Source organism: Rhinolophus hipposideros, assembly GCF_964194185.1.
Source record: "Rhinolophus hipposideros genome assembly, chromosome: 4".
NCBI lineage: Eukaryota > Metazoa > Chordata > Mammalia > Chiroptera > Rhinolophidae > Rhinolophus > Rhinolophus hipposideros.
Window position 1 is genome coordinate 13,685,832 of NC_138050.1, and position 21,024 is coordinate 13,706,855.

Here is a 21,024-nt window from a genome sequence, read left to right on the forward strand (position 1 = left end):
AAAAGGATGGGGGTGGGGGAGGGAAGGTGGGGAGTTCATGCTCACTAGAAGCTAGAACTGTCTCCAAACTGTGCCTGCAAACTCCCAGGATCTTAAGTGGTGACTATCTACTTTTGAAGACTTCCTATGGAAGTAAATTGGGTAATTAACACTCTCTAGATCACTTGTATATGAAATTTTTAAAAATAAAGACAAAAGAAGCTTTGCCTCATATCCATTTTGTAACAGTTTGTGTGGTAAATTGTTACAGCAGCCCTAGGAAACTAAATTTAGGAAATGTCAAAAAAACAACCCTACAGATGACCTATTGCTTACTTATTTTGTATTGAAATACAAGTGGTATATAACACATCAAGTCTTTCATGGCTATTACTGCTTAAGATGAGGCTAAATAAAAATCTAAGGTAAAACATTAGGTACATAATAGAGCAGGCAGTGGATGGATGTAACAAAACTCATGACAGTGGCATGTGAATTGGTGACATTTAGCATGCAAACGCAAGCGTGTTGGGAGGGAAGCAGGTCTCTGAATCTGCCCTCTTGACAATTCATTTCATTCCACCTGCATTTGAGATCAGACACAGAAAGATTCATATGGATAAGATTAAAACACTCCCACAACTCCTCTGGAGAAGGAAGGGGGAGATATAGAGCTTTTGCTCACTTACCAAGGGGGTCTCAGAGTTAAGCCACATGCACCCGTGTGTCTCCACCTGGAGAACCACTGATCATGGGAATAATTAACATGATTTCAGGAGCTGGTAGGTGGCACTACTTGTGCACATTTAATGGTCACTGAGACTTGGGCAGCATCCTTCTTTGTTCATTTGCGTGATTTACTTTCCTGGCCACAGCTGCGCGGTTTCAAGCTGAATGCATCCGGGCAGGTTGGAGCAAGGCCTGGGAGAAAGAATCCATCCCAGCACCTTATCCGGGCTCAGCCCTTCGCAGCCACATAGGCCAGAGAGCCAAAGGGATTGGTGACTGTCAGAGTGGAAGACACTTCAGACATCAAATGATCCAGGCCTCTCACTTTCCAACGTTAAAACAGGAACCCAGAGTCGCTGGGTGAAGGTCACAGGGCTCATTGGTAACCTTTCCAGACTTCTCTGAAGATCTATCAATGTCTAAGTCAGTTACCCAGCAGAGACTTGTGTGATTGCTCGACTCCCAGGCAGTGAAAGCAACTGCGATTCTGTTCAACTCCGGTGATGATCTGGCAGAGGTTTCAGAGGAGAAAGACAAGCGCTGACGGAGATGCCCCCACGCGGCTCAGAGCTGGGCTCGCTGTGATGCGCGGGGCTGGCGGTTTGGAGTGGGCCCTGCGCGGGACTCCTAAAAGATGTAAGAGAGGAAGAAACTTGGCATAAAGTGGATGTTTTGCCTGCCGAGAGAGGTCCCTGAAGCCCCAAAGAAACTGCACTTCCCCATCGTACCCCGCTACACACAAAAGTTAAGGGCACCACACCTGCCTTCCCCAGATGGGGCTCCCCGCGCGAACGCCTCCTCGTCCCCCAGGATTTTCCAATGTGGGCGCAAGCTCCTCCCTCGTGGGAGCGGGGCTGCTGCGGGGGCGGCGGGGAGTGGGCCCAGCTCGCCTCCATTGGTTGTGCGGGAGGTAGGGGCGGAGGGAAGACGCGCCGTCCCGCGCGCTAGGCGGCCCCGCGCTCATTCCCGCGGTGCCGGCTGCAGCGAGTGCGTCCCGGCTGCTCGTGCGCCCCGGCGGCGAGCCCCACGTTCCTGCGGACGGCTGCGCGGGCTCTGATTGCCGAGACGAGGGGCGTCCGCGAGGAGCTCGGCCACGCCCGGGGAAGTCGGCGGGTCCCGACCCCCAGGTCAGTGAAGGGCTCCCGACGCCGCCCGCGAGCGGAGGCAGAGGAGCGAGGAGCTGGGGACGCGCGGGGCGTGGAGCGCTGAAGGTGGGCTCGCCTTCTGCTGGGGGCGCCCTGGCTCCTCGCGGGGGGCGGCCTCGGGTCCCAGGGGCGCCGCTCCTTCCGGAGTCGCCTCCCAGACTCTCCAGCTCCTGGCCACTCTGAATCTGTGCCCTTTGCGGCGGGCCGCTTGTCCTTACGGCCGCCAGCAGCCTCCGCAGCCGAGCTCTCCCGATTCTCGGGATGACTTCGCGGGGCTGCGCCGTGCCCTTGGCCCCAGAATGACCCGTCTCTGTCCCGGACGTAGGGAATCGGGAAGATCTGCCCTCGCGTCCGCCGCTGCACAGATTGATTTCCCCGTGCAAGACGAGACCGTTCTCCACTTTGCAGAAGGTGTTTCTCGGTGCATTCTGTGTTTTCCCTGTGTGGTGTGTGTGGTCATTCTTGTGTTTGTTTTACGTCTATCTGGATTTCCAGGGTCATCGGTCCCTGCCTGGGGACTCTCCACGCACACACAGTCTGTCCGCTTTACCCTTTACGGTGCTCGCGTGAGTCTCTTCACCTGTTTTCGGTGGCTCCAAATCCGAGGAAGTTTTACCTGGAGCTTTAGCTCCGCTTGGGCTCCGATCGGCGAGACAGGGGCGCCAGCGGTGACTTCCCGAGTTCCCGGAAAACCTAGTGGGAAACCGCACCAGCTTCCTTCCCCTTTCCCCGGGTATGATGAGACGCTGGAATCCTGCGTTTCCTGTCGAGGTGCGTGGATTATGGGCAAATTGTTGCAGGTCTGATTTAGGAGGGAGGTGTGTGATGGGCCCTTCCCCGGGGTGCAGAAGGACCCATTCATTCACAGAAACCTCTTGTTGAGAACCAGGTTTGCGGCGGTGCCTGCGCGCTTCCCGCCGCCAGACGCCTGGGGCCCGCCGGGCTTGGTTGGGGTTTGGTGTCAGACTGCAGAGATAGGGTCTCTTTGTTAATGTCCTTCATTTCCTCTGCCGGTGAAAATTCCTGCGGAAATTGTACTGCTAAAGTGGTTAAGCACTTACTTACTTAGGTGGTTCTTTGTGGTAGTAATGGAATCGGAGGGCTCTGGACATCTCAAAACCATAGCGTTCGGTTGGGTCCACACTGCCCATGCAAAGGGCTGGAACCTCGCAGCTGTTCCGTCCTGGGCCCAGCCACTGGACCGCTCCCCAAATGTTTGTCCTGGCGTACGTGGCACTTTAGAGTTTCCAGGTTGACTGTCAGGCAACAGCCTTTCAACAGGAAAAGAGGCAAGCTAAGTGATACACTCTTTTCTTCTAAGATTTACCTCTTAATGCAGTGTTGCAGCCCAATGCACCCTCCTTAAAAAAAAAAAAAAGATAATATTAGCTTAAATTATGCAACTAGTCTGAGTGTTTTAGCTTATTTGTGATCCAGCTCCTAGAGGTTCTTAAATATACCGGGAGAGCCAAAAAAAAGAAAAATGTATACAAGTGAACACTTTGGTCAGCATTGCTCAAGCATAGTTCGCCATAATCAGAAGTGTCTGGACGCTGATGGGAACCACTTTGAGCACCTCTTGTAATTGCAGAAGTCAAACGTGACCTGTATTCATCTTTTGTTATCAGTATATATTTATTACAATTTTAATACAGTTTTCCTTTCTTAAAATGTGTATACATTTTTTGGCACCCTCTCTGTATTTCGTGACAAAAATGCCTCATATTGCTAGTAAGTATAGCAATACTTGTCCCCTACCCCCACCATCACACAAGTACACTTTATAATCAGCAGGTAACTAACATTTACTGAAGGTGGCTTTCTGAAATGTGCGTTAGTGAGACTGCCTTACAATGGAGTTGCACTGACACCCATCTCATAGGGCATGTCCTAGTCACCTTCAAATGCTACTGGGCATTGTGAGGATGGGGAACCATGTGCCAACGCCGGAAGTGCTCTGAGAATACTGAGTTCCCCAAAAATGGATGGGATATTCCATTTTTGTGTTTGAGGTTTATTATTTAGTTGCCTTATTTATTGTTTTTTATTTCTCTACATAAGATAAAGTGCTTTGAAGAGCTTAATACATTGTGGCTCTCATTAAAGAACGTTTGCGTAATGTAATATTCATTCCATTCTCGCTGCGGTAAGTTAGTTCTGTTCAACAGAATATACTGGATGGTGCGTACAGGTTTGTCAAGGGTTAAGAGCTAAGTAATGTGGCATCAAATCCATCAGAGCCTTTATTTACAGGTTTCTCCAGTTCCTTTTTTTTCCTCTTTTTTAATGAGGGCAGATGAAGGATGACAGAGGTGATTGGTGAGAATGATTAATCATACTAATCATTACGTAAACTTGCAGTCGTATGTTTATTCTAAGAATGAAAAATGAACCCATCACAGGCAAAATTCTCTGATTTGGCCTCTATTCCAGATCAACTCTCAACCCATTTGATAATATCCCTTCCTCTCTGGGCTTACTCTTCTTCCTGAACTGGTTGGTATTTTAAGACCTGATTTTTTTTTTTTTACCTTTGTAGAGTTTATGTAAGCATTTTTATATATGTAACTAGTTATTAGGGGGAAGCAGAAAGTAAAATTATGGCCTAATTTTTGTGTTTTGCTCATTTGGGCTTTTAAAATAGTTATTTAATAACCTGGAAAAATACATTTCTAGAAGTCCCTGGACGTCAGACTCTGTGTAGGTCCCTCTTGCCTGGCTTCTGGCACTCATGGACCGTTCAGTAAACATGTGTTCAATGAAACTAGAAGCCGAAAAGTAGTGTTGCAGAAAAATGCCATTTTCTTCAAATAGATATATGTGGAGTATATTGTATTATTACATTATTATGTTAATATAAAACATCACAGGCTTAATTTTTATAGACTTGCTCATGTTCACAGTTGGAACCAGGAAATAGTCATTGTTTAGTCTATAGTAAGTTTTGGTAAGAACAACAAAAAAATGGAGATTCTGAGTCAAGTAGCTATACACAATTTAACAGTATCTCTAAGCATAAAATGGCACAAACGAGCCAAAATAGTGTCAGTATTTCAAAGTTCTAAATTTAGGTCAGGAACAGGATAGACTGTTATTGTATTTCCTGAGTTCCTAACTTTTAAATTTTCATCTATTAAGTTATATTAAGATGGAAAATCAGTCGGCCCAGATTTACAATTTATATTATGGACTTGATTGTTGATGCTGAGATTATTATAGACAATAGTGAAAGGGTCTGGAAATTGTAAGCCTGTAATAGTTGTTAAAAGGGCTAACTCCAGATAATAAACTTGAATACAATTTTTGATGGGAAACAACAAAATAGACGGCTGTAAGAACCTCTTTCAAATTTAGGAAGATGACTTAAACCACAGTTAAGACACTAAGGCAGTTTATTCAGGGAACATTCAATCTATAGACTTGCTGCCCAGGGAAAGCCAAAATAGCAGCTTTTCAGATTAATTTCTCATGGTAGCCTGGTGCTGGTTAGAAGTGCCTGGTAATCTAACAACTGTTGCCAATTAAACTGGTTTGGTTCTTACTTTCAGTTTTCCTGTGACCAGGATGATAGCAGAGAGGGCCATGCTTGTCATTTCTTAACAAGAACATTCACAGCATCTTGTAAAACACACTGTCTCACAAAGAGCAATTAAGCCCTATTGGGTGGATGGACTTTCGGGCCTCAGCCTGAGAGTCTTAAACTTTGAAAGAAAAGGTGCATATGAATGAACCATTTCAGAAGATTGCATTAAGTATATACAGCACAGAAAAAGGAGGGAAGGGGGTAAGGAGGTAGAGGAAGAGTTCTAAACTTAAACACCAGTTACATTTTCACTGCATATGCTATAATTAAATTTTATTTCTATTAATGAAATTACCTTTATTGTTTTTCCTGATTATAAAACAATACATGTTCTTTGTATCAAAATTCAAATACAGACATGCACAAAGTAGAATATGAACATTCCAATAGTATCACCCACTAACAAAAACATGTTAGCAGCTTGGTGCATGACCTCTTGTTTAGTTTAGTTTAGCTTGGTTTTGTTTAGTTTAGCCAGGTTTTGTTTTGTTCTATTTTGTTTTGCTTTTGCATGCATCTAACATTGTGCATGCGTGCATAGTAGTATAATAGCAGCAATGCTAGTAGTTGTTGTCTTACAGAAATGGAGTCATACTATGCACAGTTCTGAAGCTTACTTTTTGACTTAGCCATACATGCCCAGCATGTCTCCATGTCAGAGAATACACTCCTTTTTACCACATCAGAACCCACCTTGTATGACTCTGTCATCATTTATTTAACCAGTCCTGACTCATGGACATCTTGGTAGCTCCAATGTTCAGTTGCAGAATACATCTTTATGCATACATCTTTTCAACTTGCCTGATTTTTTTGCCCATGGGATAAATTCTCAAAATTTATTATTTACATTGTTGGCCTATAACACCGTATTTTTTTGAGTGAAAAGGGAAGAACTCAAATACTTCATTCAACAAGTGGTAGACATTACCCACATGACTTTTTACCCTTAAAAAGAAGTGCTTTTATTGATGTTTAACATTTATATAGAAAGGTACACGAGTAATATTTTACGACTTATGTGTTCAATTTGAACACACCCATGTAAATGGAACCCAGGTCAAGAAATATATATATTTGCCAATACCCTCTTTCATATGCCTTGGCAACCTATCATTCTAACAAGTCGTCCTGAGGAAATTCTTCTTGAGCTTGTTGACCTCTGCTTCCATGAGTCAAGTGCTAGATTAAGGACACTGTGCTTTTAAGATTGACAGTGGAATATTGATTGACTGATGGAATTTTTAGACCTTCAGAAAGACTCCTTACCAACAAAGTTGTTCTGGTTCAACTGAATGAGTTTCCAAGGTCCTTCATTCTGTCCCTTTATCTCTTTATTATCACTGTCAGTTTTGGCCTCAAATTTGTCCATTGAACTCTGCATGGTACATATTTTGATTCATATGATGAATTAACCTATGGATAACAAAAGAAACTGAATGATTTGTTTTTCATCTGATGTCCTCTTGTTGGCCACCCAGCTCAGCTCTGAGTATAGAGTGGATTTGGAATTGGAAAAGGGGTCCTGCACTCCCAATTAGTGGTTTCTGTCACCAGCTGTCTCCTTCTGCCATCCTTTTCCAGAAGGAATATAAACAATGACCTTCAAAATTTACTTAACTTCTGGAGACCTAAGTTTCCTGATTTTTAAGGATTTCCAACTTCCGAATTCTATGAAAAATGTTTTCTTTTTGTTGTTCTTGCTTATTTGTTTTTGTTTTGTTTTTATTTTTTTGGTATTGATTTCTTTTTTAAAAAAGGAAAGTTAATATTGATAGAGACCAAGAGGAAAGAAGGAATAAAGTAGATACACCATAGATGTGTTAGTTCCACAATGAATGAGAAGAGAAAATATTTGCTTCTTTTGTGCCCATGTGTTTTCATTCCTCCTATTTCCCTAAGAAGCTGAGGTCTGGATTAGTTTCCTAGCACAATACTGCTTAGGATATCATTGCTCACATCACCATGGTTATGATCTAGACAAAGTGCCATTCAAAGTGTGGTCCATGCACAGGTGCCAGCCTTTGAATTGTTAATTACTCATTCACCATGAGATATGGAACTTGAGCCAGAGTATAAATCAAATTAAGGTACTGAGCACACTTTTTAGTTTAGCTCTTTTTTATAGCAAGACCCTCTTGAAGAAGGAAGACACTCTTGAAGAAGAAGCACTTTCTTCTCCCACAAAGACTCATAACCACATATTCTTAAAGAAGCCAAGTGGCTACTTTGAATAACAATGATCTCCAATGTGGGGCTTTGTAGTTCAATAGAAAATTTTATAAAAATGTAAACATTTCTCTTTCTGTGCGGAATTTTTATTGAACTTTGGTGTTGGTTTTTCATTTGTTTTGTTTTGTTTTTGGAGAGCAGGGTAGGTTTAACCTTGAGATGGAGTGATTAACAGAGTACCATGGCATATAACGTTCCTGAATGTAGTAAATAATAATAGCCTTCCCCTACAATGTCCTTGACTCCTTTTTTATCTCCACAAATGAGCACAGAGCTAAGGGTTGTGATAATAGGGTACTTGGTAATTTTCAAATGGTGGGATTATCATGAAGTTTAATGTAAAGAACACTTTAAATCAAAAACGATACATCTATTTCACATTCAGTCAGATCTCATTGACTTACTATGGCAAACTCTTTTGAGTTTTATTGTGATTTTCAAAATACATTTGTTACATTCCCCGCAGCTATATTCACAGTAGTATATTTCAATATTTATAGCATATTCCTCCAACCTTTTTTCAATTATCCCAGTGGACACTTCACTAAATAAACTCTTTGTTGAATATTGTTGAAAGACACACTTGCTTGATAAAAAGTATGATCCAAGTTTACTCTGAAACCTGGAACTATCCATTTTATTGCCATAACTAAAATATTTATAAAATTTAGGGATTGTTCCTCAATATTCTTTACTATTGAGTACTTACCCTTTGAGTCATCGATATGATTTTATACGAGATCATTAATTCATTCAATAAATATTTTCATTCACCTAAAAATAGAACAAATATGGACTACATCTCCAAGAAGCTTCAAGTTTCATCTTTCTTATACCCTTTCATTCATGGAACCATCCGACAAGTACTTATTGAGCATCTTTATACCAGACACTGTGCTGGTACATGGATATAAAGATAAGTGAAATGTTAGTTCTCTATTCTGGGAGTTCACAGTCTATCAAAGCAGACTAACAAGTAAACAAATACAATTAGTCTAATAAAACTGTGAGAAATGTTAGTGTATAAAGGTATAGAAATTATCATGAGAATGCAGAAGAAGGATCCAAAAATTTGTAGAGAGAAATTAGGTGGGACTTTATTTTGTGAGTAAATAATTACATGAGACAGGAGGGATGGCATGAGTAGTCTTGATGAATGAACAAATTGGATTTGGGGTAGAGTTTGGGAGAAGATGTGTACAAATATAAAGATTAAACATAAGTATTTTTTTAAACGTTGGGAAATTGAAAACAGTTTGATACGCTTGGAACACCAATCTTAGGAACAATGGGAAAAAGGAGACTGGAAACACAGCATGTGGCCAGATAATAAGGAACATATAAGACAGACAATATTTTAGATTTCTTATTATATTTCTTATTTTGTATTTCTTATTTCTTATTATTATATAATATTTGATCACCTTCCTGTTCATAATGTGTAATTACTAGTATTTGTTGAATGAAGAATTAAATATACCAGAGCATATAGTTTTTCTTAACCAAAGGCAATACCACTGTCCCATTACTTGTATAATGAGTTGTTTTTTCCATTAGGGTCATGAGTTAGTCTTAATATCTTTATTGGTTCTCACCTATTCTCTCTTGGGACCATTTGTGCATGTTTAAGTGACAGCTGGTCAGGACTGTCCTTATATAGCAGCACCTCATCATGCTCCAGCTTGTTAAGGAATATGATTTTGCTATGTCAGTAGCCAACTCTCACACCTTTGAATCCCTCTCTTGTATGCAATTAAAGCTAACCAAAACATCCTGTACAACTTTCTTTCCCATCCTTACTATAAGGGGTTTTAATATATTACATATACAATTCATGCAATGCTCAGTTACACTCAGAGTTTGACTTCATTACAGTCAATGTCTTGAATACCCATCGGAACCTCTGCTGTCATAGTATTGTAAGATCTTATGTCAGTCAGTAGAGGTAGGTTATGCCACAATAACAAATAAGCCGGAAATCTCTGTGGTTTAAAACAACAAAAGGTTATTCACTGTTCACACTAAGTATTAATACGGCCAGCAAGGGGTGAAAGCATCGTCACCCAGGAATGGGATGACAGAAGCTGTCCTGTACTTACACAGTTCCTCCAGCAGAGGGAAGAGACATGGCAAATCTCACACTGGGTACTACATTTTTACCCAGGAGTAACACATGTCACTTTCCCCACATTTCATTGGCCAACACAAGTCATATAGCCACTCTAAATTCAGAGGGGGTGGGAACATGCAATCCCTACAACCTGCCTGCAGCAGGAAGGAACATCAGAAACACACGAACAGCACTAATGACCACAAGACTCAAAATTATCCCTCTTTTACCCTACACCTCCCCAGAGAAAAGGAATATAAAGAACATAGAATTTGGAGACAAAGGAATATAGATTTGAATTCCAGTCCTACCTCTAACTTGGGCAAACTTTTAAATTCTCTGAGCATTAATTTTCTCATCTGTTAAAGAAAAGTGAGGGATAATAATAACTACCTTAAAGAAGTTATTAGAGATTAGAGAAAACTGAAGATTAGAGAAAATATTCGCACACATATGCCATGCCTGCACACCTACACAAACACACATACAGAACTAGTCTGTGCTTTTATTTAATAAATACTGACTGCTATCATTCATGTTGTTGTTTCCCCACTGGTTTGCTGGACATTCTGTCTCCTACACAAGCATCCCGGGTCTGCCTCCCCCGCCTATTGAGTTCTGAAGACATATTCCCGTGCCACAATGACTTGGGGACACTCCCACCACCCTCTTGCTCACCCCTCTACTTCCCACCACTCTTCTGGCATAGTGTCCCAACCAACATCATTGAAATAAAAGATAACTAAGATTAGATATAAGAGCAGTGAGAAACATGTGAACATGCATTTCTGACTAAGGCTATTTCTACAATTTTTGAATAAAAAACACAGAATGTACAATCTAGAGGGTAAAGAGCTTGGCCTTGATATAGGGCAAAGTCAAGGTCAGTTAAATCTTACATATAAGATACTCATGATTCCCTTGAATGAAACCATATTTACTTACATTTTTAAAAGAATGTATAACTATCTTATAGAGGTCACCAGTATGGTAGTCTTTTTTTCTACAAATCCTCCTTATTTTTCAGTTTCGTCTCCTTGTATTTTTAAGTTGAAACACACTCTGGAGAATTTGAGTCTACACTTGTTTATTGCTTCCATATTGTTTTTGACAGATTCTCGTCTTGATTCATTATCTAAAATGACAACAGGCTGCCGAGGACTTGATTTCCTCCCACACTTGATAGCCTGCCATATCATTTTGTTCCATGTTACAAGGAACATGTAGATATTCTCTTTGTTAGCGAGACTTCTGAGAGAGAGAGAGAGAGAGTTTGAGAGAGAGAGGGGGGGGGGAGAGAGAGAGAGAGAGAGAGAGAGAGAGGGAGAGAGAGAGAGAGAGAGAGAGAGAGAGAGAGAGAGAGAGCGCGCATTGAAGAGTCTCTGCTGCCTGTTTCACACCCAGGATTATCAGGACCAAGGAAAACGGGAGCCTGCTTTCCTGACACGGCTTCCTCTTTTCTGTGTGCTGCCCTTACTGGTGTACCTGGAAAGCCCCATAAACTAGTACCTTGAGAGCCATGGGAGAGCACTTTGTCTCCTTGTAGGACTGATGTTTTACATAACCTCTGTCTAAATCTGACTCATTTGGTACTCATCGGTTCAAGGTACCTACCTATAGCCTCGGGCATATGCTTGGTGATGCCTGGCAAAAAGCACTGTTCCTATCAATGCTCCCTATTTTTTCATTGGCAGCTTCATTTTGCAATGACTATATTCAATTTCTAAATTGTTTGTTTGCCTCTATTTCAGAAGGTAATGCCCCTGGACTGTAAGGGAGTTCCTGTGATCAGGTTTGGCCTCTTGCCACACTAGAGGATTCACTGAAAGGATGGTGATCAGGGAAGTGATTGCTAGTTTAAGAGTTGTAAGGAGTGTGAGTTCTTTGATCTTCAGAACTTGCTGTTTGAAGTTTATTTGACACTTGTTAAACAGAGTCTCCCACTGTGCTTAGCTTATTGGCTGCTATTGTTCCTCCAGTCCTTGCATGGAACCTGGACCTCACTGGCTGTAGTGGGCTCTCGGTGAACTTCCCAGGAGTCCACTTACTCATTAGTCCTCATTAGAAAACTGCTCTCTCTGGCACATTATGCTATGTGATGTAAGTCAGACAGACCTCACTTACATGTGGAATCTAAAAAGCAACCAAAACAAAAAACCCAAACTCATAGATACAGAGAACAGAATGGTGGCTGCCAGAGGTGGGGGAGAGGGGAGATGAGGAAATGGGTGAAGGTAGTCAAAAGGTACAAACTTTCAGTTATGTATAAAATAAACAAGTCCTGGGGATGTAAGGTATAACATGGTAACAATAGTTAATAATACTGTATTACATATTTCAAAGTTGCCAAGAGAATAGTTCTTAAAAGTTCTAAAAAAAATGTAATGATGTGGTGATTGACGTTAACTAAACTTATTACGGTGATCATTTAGCAATATATACAACTATCAAATCATTATGTTGTACACCTGTGTGATACTGTGATTTATAATAAATATACGAGGGTGCCAAAAAATGTATACACATTTTAAGAAAGGAAAAAACTGTATTAACATCATAATACTCAATATATACCAATAAGAAAAGATTAATGCAAGTCATGTGTACGTTTTTTGGGCACCCTCGGTATATTTGGTCTTGTCCTTATTTCTGGCACAGAGCTCTTAAAACCCTAAAACTGTGATGAAAGCCATAAAGATATTCTTTGTTATGTTAATGGGGTGACTTTTGGAGCACCTCAGGACGGGGACTGGTTGCCAGGGGAACCAACCTTGTGATCAGAGGATTGGAACTTTCAGTCTCACCCCTGGACCTCCAGGGAGGAGAGAGGGGCTGGAGGTTAAATCAATCTCTGACCAATGATTTAATAAATTATTCCTATGTAATGAAGCCTCCATAAAAACCCAAAAGGACAGAGTTCTGAGAGGTTGGTAAATAAATGTAGGTACTGTGAGAGTGTCACACCTGGAGAGGGCATGGAAGCTTCCACACCCTTGCCCCATGCTTTGCCCTATGCATCTTGTCCATCTGGCTGTTCCTAAGTTATATCCTTTTATAACATGTTTCTCTGAGTTATATAAGCCTCTCTAACAAATTAATCAAACCCACGGAGGAGGTTTGGGAACCTCTGACCTGGGCTTTCGACTGGTATCTGAATTGGGGATTGGGAGACCATCTTGTAGGACTGGGCCCTTAATCTGTGGAATCTGATGCTCTCTCCAGATGGATAGTGTCAGAACTGAGCTGATGTCCCCAGAATTACTTGTTGATGTGGACAACCTCCCCCTAATATTGGAATTGGTATCAGAACCTATTTAACCTGAAACTAGTATAATATTATATATCAATTAAACCTCAGTTTAAAAACAGAAAGAAAGAAAACTCCTCTCTTGACTCAAGATACCTCCAAAGCCCTTACGTTTGACTGGGTGTTTAAGCTGTAGGAGCGATGTCCTTGGCTGCCTCTGAAGGTGACTGAGAATTCAAGATGAACGTCACTGGATTCCATGATTCTAGGTCCGGAGGGAGATTCAGACCAGTGGGTGAAGGCAGGAGTGAAGTCGTGAATGAGGTTTTCAGGCAGCCCCTCCCGCCACCACAGATCCAGTTTCCGGGCATATTAAACTTCTTCTAACTGATCCTCTGATGCTTCCCCTCCAGTACCCAGTGGGTATGATGAGCTGATGGTGGCAGCAAATATTTGAACTTGTCCAATACCCACTGGACACAAAAATCATGCTTCTATCCTTGTATATCTTTAGAAGCTTCTAACATTTTGGCTTACTAACTGCATAGTATGCAAAGAATATTTTCTAATATCCTTGGGGATAAATAATTTTCCCCCAACTTGTCTGTCGAGAAATTCCAAACCTACTGAACAGTTGTAAGAATAACAATGGACAGCAGCAATATATCCTTTAAGTAGACTAACCAATTGTAAACATTTTGACACATTTGCTTCATCATCTTTCTTTCTGTGTATGTATGTGTGTGTACAGTGGTCTCCCCATCATCCACAGTTTTGCTTTCCATGGTTTCAGTTACCCATAGTCAACCGCAGTCTGAAAATAGTAAATGAAAAATTCCAGAAATAATTAATTCATAAGTTTTAAAGTGCACACCATTCTGAGTAGCTTGATGAAATCTCGCACCTTCCTGCTTTGTCCCACCTGGGATGTGAATGACCCCTTTGTCCAGCATTTTCACACTGTACACATTCCCCGCCCATTAGTCACTTCGTAGCTGTCTTGGTTATCGCAGAGCTTGTGATTAAATAACCCTTATTTTACTTAATAATGGCCTCAAAGTGCAAGAGTAGTGATGCTGGCAATTCATATATGCCAAAGGGAAGCCATAAAGTACTTTCTTTAAGTGCAAAGCTATGTATGTATGTATGTATGTGTGTGTATGTATGTATGTGTGTATGTATGTATGTATGTATGTATGTATAGGAAAAACCATAGTATATACATTGTTTGCTACTATCTGTGGTTCCAGGCATCCACTGAACGTCTTGGAACGTATCCCCTGAGGATAAGGGAGAACTACTGTACTTTTTTTTTTTTCATTTTGGCTGAACTATTTAAGGGTTAGTTACTGATATTATAACACTTTATGTCTATAAACTTCAACATGCATTTCCTAATAATAACATTCTCCTATATCACACTTAGGAAATTTAATATTGATATAATACGATTATCTAATGTATAGTCTATATTCAAATTTCCCCAGTTGCGCTAATAATGGCATTTATAATAAAGCTATTTTTTTTCTTTTAACTGACCCAAGGATTTTGCATTGCATTAGGGGATAAATCTTGAAATCTGCATCTTACTTTTTTTCTAAGTATTCAGCTGACTGCTAAATAATGTAAAATGGCCAAAACTTGATGTATCCAAAGCTTTGTCTGCTAAACTGCCAATTACTAGGCATTATTCTTTTTAAATACCCATTTTACTGTGAAAAGCATCATCATACTTTGACTATCAGCCATAGAGGACTGGAAGAATGAGAGAACTGATTTAGCAAAATTGTTATGTATATATTATGCTAAATACTGGGCTAATATCCAGAGGGATGGGCAATTTACACACCGTGTAATCAACTAAGGTTCTATTTGTACTCGAGGGAGGATGGTTCATTAATTCAAGTAAATGCTATGCCTTGATTAAAAATGTCATCATGTAGAAGTCTCCGTGAGCTTGAGTCCCTCCTGGGAAAGGCAAGAGTTCACAATTTATACATACTTGTCACAATCCAATCTATTTTTCAAGAATATGATATAAAGTGTCTTAGTTTAAACAAATACATGATTACAGTTGTCAACAGAGATACAGTGACTTGTTTAATGAACTTGCTAATACTGAAGTTCTTTTCAGACAACCTATGTCATCACTTTTTTCAAATTGTGTACCTGTACATGTGATTTTATGGACAGAAAATGGTTATTAGTCTTTGCAATATTCTTATCTGCAAAAATAGAGAATTGGATACAATTGATAATTTATATTTCTCTCTTCCCTATGCCTTGATTATCAGGATATTTTAAGTGGAAATGAAGTTTGGTGTTTAACTTATAGAGTAAATGAAATATTTACCATATCCCCATTCTTGTAAGTTGAAATTTTATGAGACAGATGAGAATTTACAAGAAAATGTACAAAATACAAAACAACAATAAGTATTTACACAAACATGTACAAACAGAGAGGTCCTCATTAAACACATTAGCTTTGATGCCTATGAGAGATGGAAGAAAATGGAATAAGGAATGGAGAGAAAGAGGGACCAATGATGACAATAAGCCATGAACTGAGGAATATATGTACTTAAAGAGTGAGATAGCAGTAGAAACAAAAAGAAAGAGCGGCATTGGTAGGGAGTGATACAATCTCACATTTCCCTCTTATTATACGGAGTGGCATTAGTGGCCCATGGTGCCTACTTCTGAGGAATCTACTTACATTTAGAGTAGATTTCATCAAATGGTTATAGAGAAACCAAATGTCCAGGCTCTTCCCCATTCCCTTAGAGCAGTTTTAGAAGCATCCAAAGGCCCCTGAAGCCTGAGACAGTGGACTGGGGACATCCTTTGTCTTCCTGTAAAGGTTTAAAAAAAGAAAAAAGGAAAAACTATGACACTCACAAAATTAAGTTTACCAGAACAAAATCTTTCCAAATATCATACTCTGTAAGGAGACTGTTATGAGCATTGCCTGATTGGACAAAAAAAAAAATTGGATACAAATTATTTTAACTGTAGAGACAGAATAAGGGATGATAGAAAAGAAGATACCATTCCATCCTTCTACCAGAGCATGGTTTAATGAGCATTTTTAAAAACATGATGATCTAATTAAAAATAAGCAAGCCATTTTGTATACTAACCTATAATGTAAGCAATTCTAGCTACTCTAATAATTAAAAGTGTTTTTCTTCATACACTTCTAAAATATTGGAAAAGATCAGAGGAGGGAGAAAATTGAACCTGAAAGCCCTCATTAAAAATACTGTGACATCTTGAAAGGCAGGTCTTGCTTCTTACCTTCTTTCTTCCCACTGAGTCATTTCACACTTGCCTAGGAGGTTCAAGTCATTCTTTCTCTGGCTGTTTGCTTTTTTTTTAAATCAAGTGGTTAGCCAATGACCTTTTCTCCTGCTCCCTAAAAGTAGCTTTCACTGTTTGGCTACTTCTTCATCAGTTCAGAATTTCTTGAACCTTCAAGTTGCTACTTTTCTTGTTTTGATTTAGGCTATTTGTGTTGCCAAGATGGGTCCAATCTCCCCAAAGTACAGGACAGACCTTCTTGGGTATTTTCTGAACACCAGTAAGAATCGTGAAAATGCTATTCCTAGAAGTGGTTTCATATTTCACCTTTTCATCTGGAAAATTATCCACTTAAACTATCTCATTCTAAGAGACTATCATTTAAAAATAATTATTCTTCCTAAGGCAGAGATTTGGACATAAAATCTTCACATAGAATATAAATGTAACAAAAATTTATTAGGAATAATACAGTAGTTTGATTTTTCCAGGAAAACAGTGCCAAATAAATGCAAGGGAACTCATATCTATAATTACTTTTGAAGCTATACGGGCTAGATGATCAAAACAGTTATGTTCCTATCCCCTTTTGAAATACGTTCTTGTATGTTTTTTTAACTTCACTCAGTCTATACTGTTTTATAGATCAAGAATGGTAGTCTGAATATTCTGTGAATTATGCCTTGTATGGGTAACTGGTTTTTAAAGAATTAGGACAGAATAATTTGTCTAACATAAAAGTATTCCGAGTATAATTTTTTTTTTTTCCTGAGGAAATATTTTGCTGGGCCTAAGGTTAATTTAGACAGATGAAAGTCATCACTGAGTTACAGACGGCGGAGATTGGACTGAATCTAAAGCAACCTAATGACCTTCCCTAAGAAACTGATTTTAAAATAAATCACTGAGGCCAAGGTGTTACTTTGTCATTTCTTTAATTTTCACCAAAGTACTATGAAAAGCTCTGACTGTATTTTCTGATCATTCATTTGAACAGTGGGTAAGGCGGACTGTTAATTTAAATCTTTTGCCGTACATCATTTAGTCCGGGTCCATGAATTCCATTGCATTATTCAGAATCTCCACCTCTCCACATTTCTTCTCAGAAGATAGTCTTCTAATTTATTATTTGATAGCAGATGGGCTCAGTTTATTTCCTTATTTCGTTTTGGTTTTTTATTGGGCTGATACAAGGACTCATAATGAGATTCTACGCATTTTCACACAAATGGCTACTCTCCCAAAGTGTTATTTTGTTAAGTAAAAGCAGTTCTTGAATGAACAAATATATGGAGGGCTGAATCAGCTTTAAATAAGTATAACACCGCAGGTAAGATAATAAACTTGATTTTCTTTATTGCAAGCCTGAAGGTAAGTGTTTGTAAGTGAAGATTTACATTTTGAGAAGAGTGGGTAGAAGTGTGTATTGTCAGCACCAACCTTCTCTCATCTAGCAGGACCCAAAGGCCACTAGGCAAAGAGAAAGCATTCAGGGAGAAGATAATCATAAAATTGTAAAGGAATGGATTGAGGTCTTATATAAAACATGCTATTTTCTAAACAGAATAAAAACAGTTTTGCTCATGTGGAATAGGTCTCTTCTAGATTCTGAAAATGGTAGGTTCTATGTATTCTACAGAGAAAGAGAGACAATATATGAGTATCATCAAAATTATTCATTATATTATAATACCATATTTTACATTTGTTGACCTGAAAAAACATTTTACCATGTCTTGTTAATATTTTATCAAATCGTTCCTAATTATGTGGGAAGATCATCTTTTGGAGAATGATTGACACAGCAGGGCTTGATGATAAAATGTTTATTCCCATCTAACAGCTAGTGTACTCTTTAAATAATGTCTGCTAAGGAAAACAGCAGCTTGTCCCAGTTTTCCACAACAAAAAAAACCTTTCAAATCATTGTTATTCACATAGAAACGTATTTGTTTATGGGTCAGAAACTCAGAAATTGCTGTGCTAGATTTGAGACCGACTGTAGGCTGTTTTACACACTCATCTATTGCAGAAGTGGAGGCGGGGCTCAAATCTCACCCACAGGCAGGTGGAGGGCACTTGGCATGCTTCTGTGACAGGATTTCGAGATAAGGGCCTGTCAGCTCTTCCTTTTACTAGACAGGAAGGTACATGCTCAGAGTATGTTTTTGTTTTTCAAAAACTTTACAATTCTTATGATCACCCCATGGGAAAGCATGCTTCCATTCTTTTGGAGAAGTCATGGCGAGGCATGGTGCTGAGTGACATGGAACCAGAGACCACCAGGTCCGCCTTATCTGTGCTGTCCCTCCATCTCCCCACCCCTCAGGGCTCATGGTGAGATTACAAGTCCATTCTTCCTTGCTTTGGTAGGTGATTGCCTTTTGTAGATTTCTCCCCAGCACAGTTGTTTATTCCAAGAGACAAAGGGAAAGCTGGCTGACCATGAACCAAAACATTTCCACAGGTCTCCATGTATAGTATGGTGATCCAGCTGTCTCATTATCCTTTCTCAAAAATTGCTTTCTGAGAACGGCTTGGAATGAAAGCATCACCATCTTCTTGTGCCTTCAGGTGCCACCTGAAATGAGAGTCTGCTGGTGCTGCCGTGAGACAGATCGAGACTGTGCATTTAAGACAAACTCTCTGTCTTCTTTAAAGAACAGAAACACACAGTGTTTGGGGAAAAGAGTCCAAGAAGCATCATCTTAAAGCACACTTGTTTGAGTTCATGTCCACAGTGCTACCTGCAGCCTCATTCACACTGTCACGAGGCCTAAACACGTACAGTTCCGTTGGTCCTGAGCATTACACATAGACTGTCAAAACATTCACCAGAGAGAAAGATTTGTCAATTTTTAAAACTTCAATAAGAAAATGAGAATCAATGTTGTCAAATTAAAATTATCTCTAACAGTACATGTAACTATTGTTTTGCAGCAGAACATTGAGATGAAGTTTGTGTATCTATCATATTAAATTAAGAAGCATTCTGGAAATGATACTAAATCTGAAATTTGGAGGGGGTATTTAAAGAAGACATTTAGTTGTGAAATGTCAAATAAAGAAGCAAGGTTTCGTTTATTCATTTCTACCATTTTTTCCAAGGCCATTTGGAAGAAAGATCAGATGCTTTCCCCTAATCTCTTAGCCTCATTTCCTGTAAACTGTCCTGTAGACATCAGGTGCACAGTAGGCTTTTTGTGTGAAAGAAGGCAATCTTTCCGGGATGTATAAGTGCTCTCGGTACATTTACACCTTAAAGAGGTATCTTTGTTTTAACGAGTGGTCTGGTAGCCAACTGTGAGCTCTGCCGCTGAATGGCTGATACTCCAGTGACATCATCTGTACGTCCAGCCCACCCCCAGAAAATGATACAAATTTGGGTATTAAATGTGGCTTTAGAAAAATCAGCCAACTGCAGCTGAATCTATGACCTGCATGTGTCAGAACTGTAGCACTTGCAGAGACTTGGAAGTCCTCTAGTCTCCCTAGGTACTTAGAAAGAACTGTCTCCTAGTACTTTACTTGGGATTGTCTTTTACAGTTTTCTAAGTATGATTATGGAAACGTTATCACATCTTAACTCAGGACCTCCTGGAGAGGTAGGAGATATGAGTATCATTTTACAAATGGGAAAACTGAAATATCAAGAGTAAATTGTAAGCTTGTCCAAAGTAAATGGCAGCTAGGAACTAATTACCCAAGATTCATTTTTCTCAACCAGAGTTGAGAAAACTAAGAACACAGTTCAGGCATGGGTTCTAGTCACTTCTCTGTCATTGTCCAGTTGTGTACCCTGAGTAAATCCCAACATCTTTGCAGCTCAGTGTCCACGTCTGCAAAATGGGAATAATAATTCCTGCCCTATCTGCCTTACAAAATAATTTGTATGTGAGACACACAAAATGCTCCATCATTACCTTTTTTCTTTGCCCATGCTAGAAAAAGAGGATGCAAAATTCTTACTACCAAAAACTACAGGAAAATGGAGACCAGATGGTATACGGGGTGAAGAAGCCCAGTCCTGGCTTATCTACTAATTTGATCTGTTACTTTTGTCAAATCAGCACCTTTCTCAGTTTCCTCGAGCACCTTTCTCAGTTTCCTCGGCTAGATCTAGGAGGTTTTACCAGAACATCTGGAATATTTCTACCGATTCATTTTTCAATATTTCTACCTAGTTTTCTTTCCTATACATCGTGCTGCCTCTGAGACTCTGTTTTCCCTAAAGGTGAACATGCTTTTCTCTAATGGATTTACGTGCTGGAAAAAGGCAAAGTATTGCCAAATCAGTGTCACACTTGCAATTCCCTTGTGATTCTCTCTCTTTTTAAAGGATTGTTAGGAGCCTGCAGCATCGTAATGAAATAAAAATCACCAGGCAAAGCCAAATGTGAAGAGTAGAAATCAAATTATTTCATGAAGTACATACTAAGACACTGTGGTCTACTCAGAGGGGCTCACTAAGATCATTAGCCTACGTGACACCTAACAGGGACAGCCCTCTCAGAAGTGTCCCCACCTTTCCAGGGAGCATTAGTGCAGGTCAGCTCAGGCCGCAGGGGCCAGTGTCAGCCCCTCAAAGAATCAGCCTTTTAATTCAATTTGGAGAGAGGAAGGGAAAGGCAAGTTTTCAAGGTAATATGCAGGGCAGAGTTTAGGGAAAAGAAAGCCAGGGCAGAGCGGATGTTTT

General features: G+C 39.9%; 1 protein-coding gene across 4 annotated transcripts in view; it reads left to right on the top strand.

Annotated features, from left to right (window-relative positions):
• Window positions 1-1,220: 1,220 nt before the first annotated feature.
• SERTM1 (serine rich and transmembrane domain containing 1) overlaps window positions 1,221-21,024 on the top strand; it is a 24,847-nt gene continuing 5,043 nt past the window's right edge. Inside the window, exons 1-2 of one of the 4 annotated variants that reach the window (XM_081046814.1) lie at window positions 1,691-1,835; window positions 2,349-2,624. The gene's annotated coding sequence lies outside the window, so the exon portion shown is untranslated. Of the gene's footprint in view, window positions 1,345-1,680; window positions 1,836-1,868; window positions 2,265-2,348; window positions 2,625-21,024 lie in introns of those variants that run through there. The other 3 variants (XM_081046816.1, XM_081046813.1, XM_081046815.1) reach the window with 3 other exon arrangements.